We start from the raw sequence: 15,077 nt of genomic DNA on the forward strand, positions 1-15,077 counted from the left end.
AATACAGGAGAAACTGCAAGGAAAACAATGTTTTAATAAATCTTCTTCTGTTTTTTTTTTTATTATGGTCTCTCACATTTGAATGCATACCTTGCAGTAAATCTTTCCAGATTACAGGCAGCCCAAACAGTTCTTAAGGCAGAATTCGAAGCCTATTTGACTTTCTGCTGATCACGTTGAAGAGTTCACGAAGCATTTCCCTGCCTATCATGTGCCCGCAAACTGGTTTCTCCATTTTTTCCGTGTTAGCGAGCACAACAGTCGGAAAACATGCAAGATAGTAGCTGTAAGGAGTGGGATATGAACCCACCCGTCTATTCAGAGGACCGGGACACCCAAGCAAGGAAAGACAAAAGTTCTTAAATTTGGCACCTTAGACCACTCAGCCATCCTGACGAGCTAAATAAAACGGTCTGTTAAAAGCACCAGTAAAGTAAATGCTTTGCAGGAGAAGCGCCAAGTTCCCTGTTGGAGCCTAAACGGTTCGCGGAAATCAAATTTTCGGATCGATTCAGAGTGTGCTTTACAGCCTTTGTGTAATATTTTGATCTGCTAGGGTGCAGTTGTCTTCACAATCTGGATTATCTCATAAAGAGCAACGTCAGTGTAAAACAGCTATCATTTTTAAGAACAGACATTGTTTTGCATTATTCTAATTGGTTTATTTTCCTGATTGCAATGTATTGTGAAGCATAAAAGCCAGCTGCATAAATCTCTAATTCGTGTCTTTGATGAAGGCATTTCAAATAGCAGCCAGTGCAGGATTAACGCTTTTAGAGCATGTATTACATTGTATATAGTAATACATAAGCTTAAATTCGCACACTGTTATTTAGACAGTGCCAACCAGTCTGACCTCCTACAACTTTCTGTGCCAGCTGACTAGGTCTTACAGCAGCTGCAGCCAGAGTAGCCGTAATGGCAACACAGTGCTTGGAGTTCGGCTATTCTTATTTCTTCTGCAGAACCAGCGGTATCGGAATATATTGATCCGCATAAGAAGCGCTTTCGGTTTCTGATCGTTTTTATTGAGCGCTGCTCTAAACTTTACATTTGCTCGTACTAGTTTTCCCTATGAACAAAAGACATTTCCCTAATTACATGATTTCACTTTTTTCTTTTCAACAAGTAGAAAGAAATAAAACATAATTCCATATAAAAGCCCCAGGCAGGATGGTTGGTGGTCTAAGGCATTGCATTCAGGTTGCAGTTTCTCCTTGAGGTGTTTGTTCAAATTCCACTTCTGACAAAGAAGTTAGAGTAGAAACGATAAAATCCCTAGGTAGAAAACATCTCTCATTTCACGTGTTTAATGTTAATTGTCTCAGTGGTTGCCTCGGTGATTGATGGATCTTCTCTCTTGCAGGGTGACGGCAAACGTCTTCAGAGAGGGAGTCTCACACGCACAGCTTTTCTTCATCAAGAGCGGAGACAACAGAAACAGACTTCAAACTGAAATGAATTACTTCTTGAGCGTTTATGACCGTCTATAAAAAGCTGAGAGCAGGTGAAAACGTCTTTTGAAATGAGGAAATGTCTGCTGACAGTAAACAGAGCTCACGCTGAGCTGCGGACAAGCGCTCCTCGTTAGTACAGTGCTGAGTACCCCCCGCTTGTTGCGCGGGAGACCGGGGTATGATTCTGTGACAGGGCGTTGGTTTAATTTTTTAACAACCTGACTTCACTTAAAAAGTGTGTACTGTGTACTATGTTTCGGACTAGTTAGTGCGGTAGAATATGGAGATCATCTCCAGCTCTGAGCTCAAATGCAACAACAAGTCATGCTGAACAAAGTCAGAGCCCAGCTAAACGTGTGCTCAGTGTAGTGCTCAGGACTCAGGAGCATTGTTGAGTTCTAATTAGTATGAACTGCAGGGGTTCTGAATCAGAACATTTCAATTTATCTGATCAGTAAATTAAAATGCAGGACACTGTAAAATAGGATTATTACTGTGTCTCTGTCTCGTTTGTATATAACCGAATGTCCCTCACAGTTTAAAAGATACCAGTAAGGACACACAACTACTAATGTGATACTTATTGGAAATAGTCCCAAAACAAGCACGTCTGGCAGCTGGTAGACTCCTGTAATTTTGCAGTGACAGAACACTTAGAAGATTTGCAATCTATTTAAATATGAATTTACTAAATTTCAGTTCTCTTCACTCCCAGGCATAACTGAACTCTCACTGTCGCATACTAAAGGCTTTACATGCATTAGCTGTGATAAAGCTTCTAATAAACACATAATGAAACTTAGTTTTGTTCCTCATGGTGATCCTCTACTCGATCCAAATGAAATGTTTAATATGATCCCCCGAGAAAAAAAATGAGTCCATTTCCGCCTGGAATGATTGATGCCTCATCAAACATTTTGTAATATCCCTGGAAGTTTATACAGTAGAATCCTGGTTCGTGGGTTAAATTCAAGGTAAAAAAGACTAAGGAAACAAGTTGGAAACGATGTCGATCTGTGATTTAAATCATCCGGAACATTGCACAACATTGGGCAGTATGTGACAGAGAGCAGCACCTGACATTCCTTCGAAAGCTCAGCTGGTAGAGTGGAGGACTGTAGTGGAAACAGCTGGGAATCCTTAGATTTCTGGTTTGACTCCGGCTCGAAGGAAGGTACTTGAATCAAATAGCTAAAATAGCGAATCTGTTTCATTCAGACGTTGATCAAAAGCTCAATAAATGACGAAGCAAAGGCTCCTGTTCTGAAGTCAGCTCACGTCTGATTGTCTTGTTTTGGCCAAGATCTGATCTTTGAATTAAGGGACTACTCTGTCTGCTTTGTAATTCAAAAATACATACAAATGTCAAGTTTTTTGTAGATTTTAAGGTTTTCTCTGTTTTCAAAGGATAGCTACTTAATTGGCTTTATGATTTGGTATTGATTTTGTATCGTTGTATTATTAAGTTTGTGCTTCCTGTGTTTTTATCGTATTGTGAACTTATTTTTTAAACAAATGCTTACAAAGGCAGACACGGCACACATCTGTTTATACCAGTGGTGAATTGTACATTTTTATTAAGTACAATCTACTGTGCACTTTTGGGAGTATAACAGGTTCGATATAAAGTGGCAAAAATATAAAAGGGAAAAATACCCCAGACTGCGTGTAAAGGCCTCGTTGTGACTGTTTTATTTTTAGATAAAGATGGCGTACTGTGCACAAAATGTTGTAGAAACACAATCTGATATTTTAATAACTATTATTTTAATAATTTGATAAGTATGAGGCCCCAGATCCAAATCTTTAGTCCTGATATTTTTAAAAATGATATCTTCCCTTCCTCTCGTGGAAGTCACACGATGTGAACAATTGTTTGTTTTTTTTTTCACGTTGCGATCCAAAGAGCCTCAGACGCACAGTCAACAGTAACCAAACCAGGATGGATTCTGCTGGGAGCCGGACTGAGCTCATTCTCACTCCCTGTGCTGAAAACAGAATTATCTCTTCCCCGAACATCGTCTACAGCTGCTAGATATTGCTCTGCGTCCTACTGCTCCAGCAATTCCTTTGACCAAAGACAGATCACTTGTGCGCTTTTAACCTTCTTGCAGCTACAGGCGAGACTGAAGCTGGAGATGTGAAGGCACCCACTGGTGCATGTTCTCCAAATTTCACAATCGCGACAGACTTCTCTTTTTTTTTAAAGTAGATATAGCCCTGAAAAAAGCATTAGCTTTATCAGTTTTTACATTTATCAAACATTATATTTTTATTGCATTTTACATAATAATAATAATATTAAACATATATAGCGCTTTTCTGGACACTCCGCTCAAAGCGCTTTACAGGTAATGGGGACTCCTCTCCACAAATGTGCAGCCCCACCTGGATGATGCAACGGCAGCCATAGTGCGCCAGAACGCTCACCACACATCAGCTCTCAGTGGTGAGGAGAGCAGAGGGATGAAGCCAGTTCAGAGATGGGGATTATTAGGAGGCCATGACTGGTAAGGGTCGATGGGAAATTTGGCCAGGATGCCGGGGTTACACCCCTACTCTTTCGAGAGACGGCCTGGGATTTTTAATGACTACAGAGTCAGGACCTCGGTTTTACGCCTCAGCCAAAGGACGGCACCTGTTTACAGTCCAGTGTCCCCGTCATAATACTGGGGCATTAGAACCCACACAGACCCGCCCAGCGACAGAAACCAGACGGTACCGTGTGTCGAGCTCGGCTGCGAGCAGGACAATGACATTACGGGGACAAAGTAGAGAAAATCAAAACGGTTCTGTAAAAGACATGTGTCAGCTGTCGGTTCGCAGTCTGGACTCTAAATCCACCGATCCGATTTCAAATCTCTCGAACACCTGAGCTGCGGCTTCTTTCGAGTAGTTATTCAGGAGAACATTATGTTGATCATATAGATGAAACGTTTAATATATTCAGGTATGTAGCTACGTCAGCATTCGTATCTGCAAAGGAACAAGTAATACTGTAGGTTTATTGCATGCTGAAAAGAGAAGAGAGAAAACAAACCTGAAGAAGGTTTCACAGCTGAAACGTTGTTTTCTCTCTTCTCTTTTCAGCATGGAATAAACCTATTCCCAGTGGGCAGTGATTTGTCGAATATACGTAATTCGCGGCGAAAATACGGCTATACGTATAAATACGTCGCCGCGACGTATAATCAATGTCGAATTGCAACCGTAAAATCGACGACATTAATAAACGCATATATAACGTCTAAAACACATCTAACACAGTGCCTGAGGCTTTTTACTGTATATATCGTGTGTGCCGCAACTAGGAGTATACGGCACTCTGCATAGTGTACGAAGTAAATTTATTTTATTATTTTATTAATAAATATAATAAATAAATTAATTACTGCGAAAGTAATTTACTTCGTACACTGTGCAGAGTGCCGTATACTCCTAGTTTTAAAACTGACAAAAATGTAGAAAATACGTTTCTCACTTAGAAATTTAAGATGGGGGTGGGGTATTACTAGTAGCGGCACTGAACTCACCATGGTGCAATTAATTTACGTGACGGGCTAGTGGTTTAATGGATAACGCGTCTGATTTCGGTTTATAAGATTGTCGATTCGACTTCTACCGGGGTTGTGTGATTCAAATCAGGCTCCTCAGAAATAGATGTCTGTTATGTAAATGAACCCCACCTGAAAGCAAACGTTGGGTCTGGGTTCCTTTCTTTCCTGCATGAAATAGCAAATCGTTACAAAAAAAAAACACCAACTAATGTCCAATAGTCCAATAGTCATTTAAGTAAACATGAATATACTGTAAGGTCTTGGTACATGGGAGTGGATTTCAACCACAATTAAAAGAAGGGCAAATTATAATTACAGGCTTCAGACACTTTTTCATACAAAAGTGACCAAACACTCCCTTACTTTCAGGTTTGCTTGAACCTGTAACAGAAAAGCGGTTTGAAACTTCCATTCTCTGATGTCACTGTCTCTAAAGTCGGACGTGATGTTTCGCGGATGTGCAGTGTGCCTTTTCTCTTGTCGTGTTCAAGATGAAATGCTTCATAAGCTCCTGACTGGGTGTTCTGAACTGTTCTGTTATTTCGTTCGGATTACCTAGGTGGTGTACAGCTAAAACCCAACTGCATGGTGTAAATTCCGGGTTCGGCACCAGCAGCACCTGCAAACACATCAGCTGACCTCGACGTGATTTGAACACGCAACCTTCTGATCTGGAGTCAGACGCGCTACCGTTGCGCCACGAGGTCACTTGCAACAAGTGCTTTTAATTCACCCAAAGAGAAAAATCAGCGTCCCTGAAAAAGATTGTTTTCATTCTCTCCTGTGAGGAGCGCCGCTCTTCCAACGAGGGTCTCTTCTTCCCAGACCACAGATTATTCTTCCCGCCCGGCTCTCTCACGGAGAGCAGACACACCGTCTCCACTAATGAGTTTACTACATCTATAGATCTGACCCCCTACAGCTCTGATATTCCTGGACAGGATATTTACCACCAGCCCGGTGAACTTCTCATCTTGACCTCTCCCAGGAGGAGCACAATTAACACAGAATCCTCTCTCCATTTAGCAAATAACACAAAACACTGTTTACCTGTCAAGTCAGAAAACCAGGCTGCTCCAGGTGAGGCTTAAACTCACAACCTCGGCATGAGTCCACTGAATATGTCATTTTACATGGCCTGAACCAGGAAAGAGGTTGGAAGTCAAGAAGTTATGGTTTTGTTTTAATACTTGCCTACTCTTTTTATTTTTCGGTCAAATCTTTTATTTGGGAGTACTTTCAATGGATGTTAATCTTTGTCCCGATGCACGATTCTGGGCCATGGTGTGTCTTGAATAATGTTCTTATAGGCTTCAGTTTGGAAAAGTGCGGTCTTCAGAAGCTACCGAAACCGCTAATGGTTACATAACACTTAATGCAAAAGCAACGTTCGGGTTTGAAAAAGAATATTACTTGCTATGAATACAAACACTGTTACAGCAGGCGTGTTAGGGCTATTTTAGCTTAGATCATCAATTCATCTTACATTTCTTCTCCACCTATATCAACAGCGTCATCGCTACTGAGCGCTAAAGGCAGGTCCTGGCAATACAATCTTCTTTAGAAAACATTTTTAAAACTATTTCCACTACCATACATAAAGTAAAAGATACCGATTGCACGCAACTAATAAAATCTCTTATCCAGGGACGTTGTAGCTAGATGCAAATTCCAATCGAAAATGTATCAGCTTTAAAATTTTCTTTTGGATCCACAGGACGATCAGCATGAGACTCAAAATATACCTGTGTTTGATTGTACAGCATAGATTGTACAGCATGTATGTTTACATTTATGTTAAAATTAAGGTAAATATATCAAAATATCAACATCCAACTTCACAGTGCTAACATACTGTAACAGTGCTTGTCAAATTCTCAAACAAATCTGCGTTGTATTTCTAAACTCTTTTAGCAGAAGACGCAACAGGAGTATAAATGATATCTCCCGCCAGCCATTCAAAGATACTTTTCCATGGGTGAATATGGATTTCTGGGGAGTTGCGGTGTTGATCACTATTGGACTTCCCCGGTCTCAAGTGTTGTTGTTGGACACGGGCAAAAGACTCGCATTTTCTGCAAATATAAAGAGGGTTAAGGTTTCGGCTTTAGCGGAGACAGTGTTTACATTGACAATAATAAGAAGATCGTCCCTGGGTGGGTTTGAACCACCAACCTTACAGTTAACAGCCGAACGCGCTCGCCGATTGCGCCACAGAGACTGACGAGAGAGGCTTTTCTCCATTCGCACCTTTCCGGTCAAAAAATAAACATTGCTTGCATTTTCTTGCCAGTCGGCAATATTCCTACTGCTCTGATAGCCAAGAATTACATTTCATTTTTCACAAGCTGTATGAATTTCTTGAAAAACAAGTTGTTGCAGAAAGGAAATGCATTCATGCTTTAAACTAAATCAAGCCCTATGCGGTTGTCCAAGATGGTAGTTTCTGCACAAAAAGACAGGAAGAAAGGCACAGCTGGGATGTGGAGCCCGGATCTCCAGTTAACGAGACAGGTACTTAAACCGACTCAGCTACGGTGCCGGCAGAATTCTCCTCTTTTATAGCCGCTTGGACACACCGCTCTGAGCCATCTGTGTTCACGAAGCCCTGAGTCTGCCGGCTGAGCAAGCTGCCTCCTTTACACGGAACAGGAGCCCTGACCGTAAGAGAAATGAAGAGAAATGGCTTTTATTGGGCACTTTTCATGTCCAATGCGCTTGACATCTCCCAAGGGGGACAGAGTTCATTAACGACACTTTTCCTTTCTTTCTTCTTTCTGTACACTTTGATGAAACAAAACGAGAAATCATGTAAGGGGAAATGTCTTTTTTCATGGAGAAAACATGCACCGGGAAATGTTGTGTTTAGAAGAAGTGAGTTAACATGAAAAGTGACCTAATTTACCGGAGCAAATGCTCACCAAGCAAGATCTGCTTTACTACTAGAGAGAAGTAGAGTGAAAGACGTGATCATTTCACGCCGTTGTGGAACGAAACGCTTTTGTCTTGGAATTCTAAATCAATTAGAAATTCAGAGCGACACATAAAGGCTTTGTCTGCTTAAAAGTGATGATTTTTTAAAACTAAAAAAAATGTAGAAAACACGTTTCTCACTTAGAAATTTAAGATGGGGGTGGGGTATTACTAGTAGCGGCACTGAACTCACCATGGTGCAATTAATTTACGTGACGGGCTAGTGGTTTAATGGATAACGCGTCTGATTTCGGTTTATAAGATTGTCGATTCGACTTCTACCGGGGTTGTGTGATTCAAATCAGGCTCCTCAGAAATAGATGTCTGTTATGTAAATGAACCCCACCTGAAAGCAAACGTTGGGTCTGGGTTCCTTTCTTTCCTGCATGAAATAGCAAATCGTTACAAAAAAAAAAAACACCAACTAATGTCCAATAGTCCAATAGTCATTTAAGTAAACATGAATATACTGTAAGGTCTTGGTACATGGGAGTGGATTTCAACCACAATTAAAAGAAGGGCAAATTATAATTACAGGCTTCAGACACATTTTCATACAAAAGTGACCAAACACTCCCTTACTTTCAGGTTTGCTTGAACCTGTAACAGAAAAGCGGTTTGAAACTTCCATTCTCTGATGTCACTGTCTCTAAAGTCGGACGTGATGTTTCGCGGATGTGCAGTGTGCCTTTTCTCTTGTCGTGTTCAAGATGAAATGCTTCATAAGCTCCTGACTGGGTGTTCTGAACTGTTCTGTTATTTCGTTCGGATTACCTAGGTGGTGTACAGCTAAAACCCAACTGCATGGTGTAAATTCCGGGTTCGGCACCAGCAGCACCTGCAAACACATCAGCTGACCTCGACGTGATTTGAACACGCAACCTTCTGATCTGGAGTCAGACGCGCTACCGTTGCGCCACGAGGTCACTTGCAACAAGTGCTTTTAATTCACCCAAAGAGAAAAATCAGCGTCCCTGAAAAAGATTGTTTTCATTCTCTCCTGTGAGGAGCGCCGCTCTTCCAACGAGGGTCTCTTCTTCCCAGACCACAGATTATTCTTCCCGCCCGGCTCTCTCACGGAGAGCAGACACACCGTCTCCACTAATGAGTTTACTACATCTATAGATCTGACCCCCTACAGCTCTGATATTCCTGGACAGGATATTTACCACCAGCCCGGTGAACTTCTCATCTTGACCTCTCCCAGGAGGAGCACAATTAACACAGAATCCTCTCTCCATTTAGCAAATAACACAAAACACTGTTTACCTGTCAAGTCAGAAAACCAGGCTGCTCCAGGTGAGGCTTAAACTCACAACCTCGGCATGAGTCCACTGAATATGTCATTTTACATGGCCTGAACCAGGAAAGAGGTTGGAAGTCAAGAAGTTATGGTTTTGTTTTAATACTTGCCTACTCTTTTTATTTTTCGGTCAAATCTTTTATTTGGGAGTACTTTCAATGGATGTTAATCTTTGTCCCGATGCACGATTCTGGGCCATGGTGTGTCTTGAATAATGTTCTTATAGGCTTCAGTTTGGAAAAGTGCGGTCTTCAGAAGCTACCGAAACCGCTAATGGTTACATAACACTTAATGCAAAAGCAACGTTCGGGTTTGAAAAAGAATATTACTTGCTATGAATACAAACACTGTTACAGCAGGCGTGTTAGGGCTATTTTAGCTTAGATCATCAATTCATCTTACATTTCTTCTCCATCTATATCTATATCTATATCTATCTATATCTATATCTATATCTATATCTCCATCTATATCAACAGCGTCATCGCTACTGAGCGCTAAAGGCAGGTCCTGGCAATACATTCTTCTTTAGAAAACATTTTTAAAACATTTTTAAAACTATTTCCACTACCATACATAAAGTAAAAGATTCCGATTGCACGCAACTAATAAATTATCTTTTCCAGGGACGTTGTAGCTAGATGCAAATTACAATCGAAAATATCAGTATCAGCTTTAATATTTTCTTTTGGATCCATAGGACGATCAGCATGAGCCATCAAAGAGCCTGTAGTGGCAAGAAGTTTAAAAGCACACAAGTGATCTGTCTTTGGTCAAAGGAATTGCTGGAGCAGCAATATCTAGCAGCTGTAGACGATGTTCGGGGAAGAGATAATTCTGTTTTCAGCACAGGGAGTGAGAATGAGCTCAGTCCGGCTCCCAGCAGAATCCATCCCAGTGGGCAAAAGACGTATAATATACGTCTATTAAACGCATACCTTAGACGTCTAAATGTGGTCTACAATTCGTCTAGAATGAAATTCTAATATACGTCTAAAGTTATACGTCAATTATACGTCTATGTTTAGACGTTCATTATACATAAATGGTTGGAGTTCTATTATACGGATAAATTTAGAGGACTATTATACATATATGGTTGGAGTTCCGGATAACTTTAGAGGTCTATTATACGGATAACTTTAGAGGACTATTATACGTATATGGTTAGAGGTCTATTATACGTATAACTTTAGACGTCTATTATACGTATAACTTTAGACGTCTATTATACGGATAACTTTAGACGTCTATTATACGTATATGGGTAGAGGTCTATTATACATCAAAGATAGATTTTATAGGTGTAGAAACAAGTAAACCAAGCCAATGATTAGGTTTAGAAATTTATTCTGAAAATACACATTCATACCTGAAACATACGTATTTCAAATTATACATTGTATACAATCAATCAACAATCAACATATGGGCAATAATCATAAAAAACACAACTAGTCTTAAACTTCAGCTACAAATTCTGGTAACATGGCAATATACAGTATAGTAATGACAAACACAAAACTAATTACATTAACACACTAACTCAAAACCACATTTTGATTCAAATATACATTTTAAAATGTACAACTTCTATATTTCCAAGAAAAAAAATATTACAATGGAAGTTAAGACGATTTTTGTCCACTATTTGCAAACCCTGTCTAATTGTCCTAACAGTTAGAACCAAATACCTATTATTTTCAGAGTCCAGATCTCCTGGCCCCCTGCCTTGCATATGCATTCTTCAAGTAACACATTGCGTGCTCCTTTATTTCTTTTTCTGTTGATGTAGGGTGGGACTTCAGCACCGCAGCTAGGAGAAAATTATATAATATTACTTCCCAAATAAATGATGATTAATATCTTCTTTAGTATAATCTAAAAAATGAACGGTTTACTAAGCTCAAAGCTGAAATAAATGTATAAAATTTGGCTTGCATCATAGCAGTTGAGCAATAAAGTCTGTCCTAATTAAAGAGTACCCAAAGTTTGAAAGGACAACATAGAATAAGAATAAGAGAAACGGCAAAACGATTTTGTGTCATCTTCCCCATTCACACTATTTTATGTGCCATTTTTTGCTTATTCACGTACTATTTTAATCAAAATAATATTAAGAAAGATCTGTATGTATTCAGATAGTATTATTATTGTTCATACTTACTCGTCAAAAGAGGATTGCTGAGATATTTGCAGATATACTTCTACGTTTGAAAATCGTGTCCAAAATGGTGACCAACGAATACTAGCAATGCATTGTGGTATATAACCGGAAAAAATGCTGGGTTCGATATTTTCTCAACGTATGCGTTTATTAATGTTGTCGATATTATGGTTGAAATTTAACATTGATAATACATCGCGGCTATGTGCCCCCTGCTATGAGCTGATGTGCAATTTTAACGCATGCAGTTAGTAAGGATCGGTCACTGTTGTATGGTATTATATATAATGACATTATGGAATAGGATGGGGACAGGCCTGGCAACACGGGGGGAGGGGGGAATGTCGCCCCTTCAGTTTTGGGCAAAAAGATTTACCTAACTTAATTTGCGCCCTAAAAAATAGTTGTACTTTGTCAATGGTCAGACAACACTAAATGACACGAACAGTCACTCAGTCTGTTTGATGGGCAGGAGGGCTATCCGTCCAGGAACTGCACATATCAGTGTCCTTATTGAGTGTCAACATTACGATCCTGTTTGCTCAGGTGGACCGATTCCTTGCAGTAGTTTATCATTATACTTAAAATCGTTATATAACTAGGACTAGTTATAGCAGTCTGTGCTTTCTGTTGGTTTTACAACATTTTTTTCTTAACGATTCAGAACGTCCATGTAGCTGCAAAAATGAACGCTTATGGTACTTTTCGCTCCAGGCAATACAAACCGTGAGAGTGACGAAAAATGTGAAACTGAACTTCATCGCAAATACCAGATTGCTAGTCGTTATCTTCTATCATGAAGCACTAATCAATGGCATAGCTGCGAGATTTCATTTGGGTAGCTGCACCGTACAGCTCCGTTTCAACCGAAATATCACTCCCCCCTCAGAATTTCAGACGCCCCCCTACAGATTTTTCCCCGGGCACCGCGCACTGATGGGGGACGGGGTGTCCAGGAAATGGTATAAACTTTTGTCAAGAAAATAAAAATAGAAACTCTATAGGCACTCAAACATTTTACTGTTTTGTTTCAGGCAGGTGGCAAGACCCCCTCAGCAAAACCCTTGTATGCCAAGCTGTGGGCATTGATTCGTCGAATATACGTATATTTACGGCGAAATTACGTCTATACGTATATATACGTCGCCTCGACGTATAATCAACGTCGAATTGCAACCGTAAAATCGACGACATGAATAAACGCATATATAACGTCGAAAACACGTCTAACACAGTGCCTGAGGCTTTTTACTGTATGTATCGTGTGTGCCGCAACTAGGAGTATACGGCACTCTGCACAGTGCACGAAGTAAATTATTTTGGCAGTAATTAATGTATTATATTTACTATATTTATTATACACGTGTAAATTAATTACTGCCAAAATAATTTACTTCGTGCACTGTGCCGTATACTCCTAGTTGCGGCACACACGATACATACAGTAAAAAGCCTCAGGCACTGTGTTAGACGTGTTTTCGACGTTATATATGCGTTTATTCATGTCGTCGATTTTACGGTTGCAATTCGACGTTGATTATACGTCGAGGCGACGTATATATACGTATAGACGTAATTTCGCCGTAAATATACGTATATTCGACGAATCAATGCCCACTGGGATTCTGGTTTGGTTACTATCAGACTGTGCGTCTGAGGCTCTTTGGATCGCAACGTGAAAAAAAAGAACAAAAAACATTTGCTCACATCTTGTGATTTCCACGAGAGGAAGAGAAGATATCACTTTAAAAAAAATCAGAACTGAAGATTTGGATCCGGGACCTCATACTTGTCAAATGATTAAAATAATAATTATGAAAATATCAGGTTGTGTTTCTGCAACATATCGTGCACAGTATGCCATTTATTTCTAAAAATACAGTAGATTGTACTTAATAAAAATGTACAATTCACCGCTGGTATAAACAGATGTGTGCTGTGTTTGCCTTTGTAAGCATTTGTTTTAAAAATAAGTTCACAATACGATAAAAAACACAGAAAGCACAAACGTAATAATATAATGATACAAAATCAATACCAAATCATAAAGCCAATTAAGTACCTATCCTTTGAAAACAGTGACATTTGTATCTACTTTTGAATTACAAATCAGACAGCGTAGTCCCTTAATTCAAAGATAAGATATTTGCCAAAACAAGACAACCAGATGTTAGCTGAATTCGGAACAAGAGCCTCTGCTTCATCGTTTATTGAGCTTTTGATCAACGTCTGAGTGAAAAAGATTCGCTATTTTAACTATTTAATTAAAGTTCACAAAAGCACCTTTCTTCGAGCTGTAGTCGAAACAGCGACTTAAGGATTCCTAACTGTTTCTAATACAGTCAGCCGCGCTACCAACTGAACTATCGAAGGGATTTGAAGTGCTCCTCTCTGGCACATATTGCCCAATATAGTGAAATATTCCGGGTACTTAAATTCCAGTTCAACATCAAGTTTCCAACTCGTTTCCTTAGTCTTGTTTACCTTGAATTTAAGCCACAAACCAGGATTCTACTGTATAATCTTCCGGGGATGTTACAAAATGTTTGATGGGGTATCAATCATTACAGGCGGAAATTCACTCCTTTTTTTTTCTCGAGGCATCATATTAAACATTTCATTTGGATCGAGAAGAGGATCACCATGAGAGACAGAACAAACTGTTTGATTCCGTCTTTATTGGGAGCTATATCACAGCTAATGCATGTAAAGCCTTCAGTATGCGATAGTGAGAGCTCAGTTATGCCAGGGAGTGGGAGTGAAGAGAACTGAACTGAAATTTAGTAAATTCATATTTAAATAGAGTGTAAATCATCAAAGTGTTCTGTCACTTAAAACTTATTACAACACTACCAGGAGTGGGGATTGAACCCACGTGGACATTTGTCCATTGGATCTTAAATCCAACGCCTTAACCACTCGGCCATCCTGGTCTACAGCAATATGCTATTCAGTTGTTTAACATTTAAATATGATTCAACAATTAAAAAAAATTAAACCACGAAACCTCTTAGAGTTGCGAGAATACTTCCTTTGTGTATAAAATACATTGTGAATGCTTTCTCAGCCTTTACTTTTTCGTTTTTATGACATTTTTTTGACCGAGCACGAATATTCTTTTGTCCATATCTTCACAATGGAAGCACAGAACGCCGTCAAACCAAATGCATTTTAAAGACCAAGACTTGTGGATATTTCCACAGCCTCTACATCAAACTATCAGTGGGCTAATTATCTTTTTTTAAACCTCCGGTTTTTCATCGATGTGTAATTACACACTTACTGGAACCCGGAGGACCGCTGTGTACAGACGTTCACAACGTGAGAAATACTGTTCAATACAGCTTTGTGCGAATAACCCGTATATGACCATAGGAAGCAGAACAGCGCAGTCTCCAATTACCCAGACTGTAAGCACAGGAATAAAGCTTTGTTTGATTTCTGAAACCCTTCCTTTACGCCCTGTTTTCATTCAGGTAAGGGTCAACTATATTGACAATACTAATGACAGCAGGAAGATTAAAATATTCTTTACTCAGCAGCTCATTAAAAACAGCTCCCATGATGTTCAAACCAATTTTTTACACAGAACACTGACACAGCTTTGCGTTCTGAATCTC

At 39.6% G+C, this 15,077-nt stretch overlaps 3 non-coding genes across 3 annotated transcripts; all 3 read right to left on the bottom strand.

Moving 5' to 3' along the window:
* Positions 1–5,649: 5,649 nt before the first annotated feature.
* Positions 5,650–5,721, bottom strand: trnaw-cca (transfer RNA tryptophan (anticodon CCA)). Its single transcript has one exon. It is a non-coding gene; the product is annotated as a tRNA-Trp (tRNA).
* A 3,120-nt stretch (positions 5,722–8,841) lies between these two features.
* On the bottom strand, positions 8,842–8,913 carry trnaw-cca (transfer RNA tryptophan (anticodon CCA)). Its single transcript has one exon. It is a non-coding gene; the product is annotated as a tRNA-Trp (tRNA).
* Positions 8,914–14,307: 5,394 nt separating this feature from the next.
* On the bottom strand, positions 14,308–14,390 carry trnal-uaa (transfer RNA leucine (anticodon UAA)). The gene has a single exon. It is a non-coding gene; the product is annotated as a tRNA-Leu (tRNA).
* Between the last annotated feature and the right edge of the window lie 687 nt (positions 14,391–15,077).

The sequence above is a fragment of the Lepisosteus oculatus genome, chromosome 14 (genome assembly GCF_040954835.1).
Source record: "Lepisosteus oculatus isolate fLepOcu1 chromosome 14, fLepOcu1.hap2, whole genome shotgun sequence".
Taxonomy (NCBI): domain Eukaryota; kingdom Metazoa; phylum Chordata; class Actinopteri; order Semionotiformes; family Lepisosteidae; genus Lepisosteus; species Lepisosteus oculatus.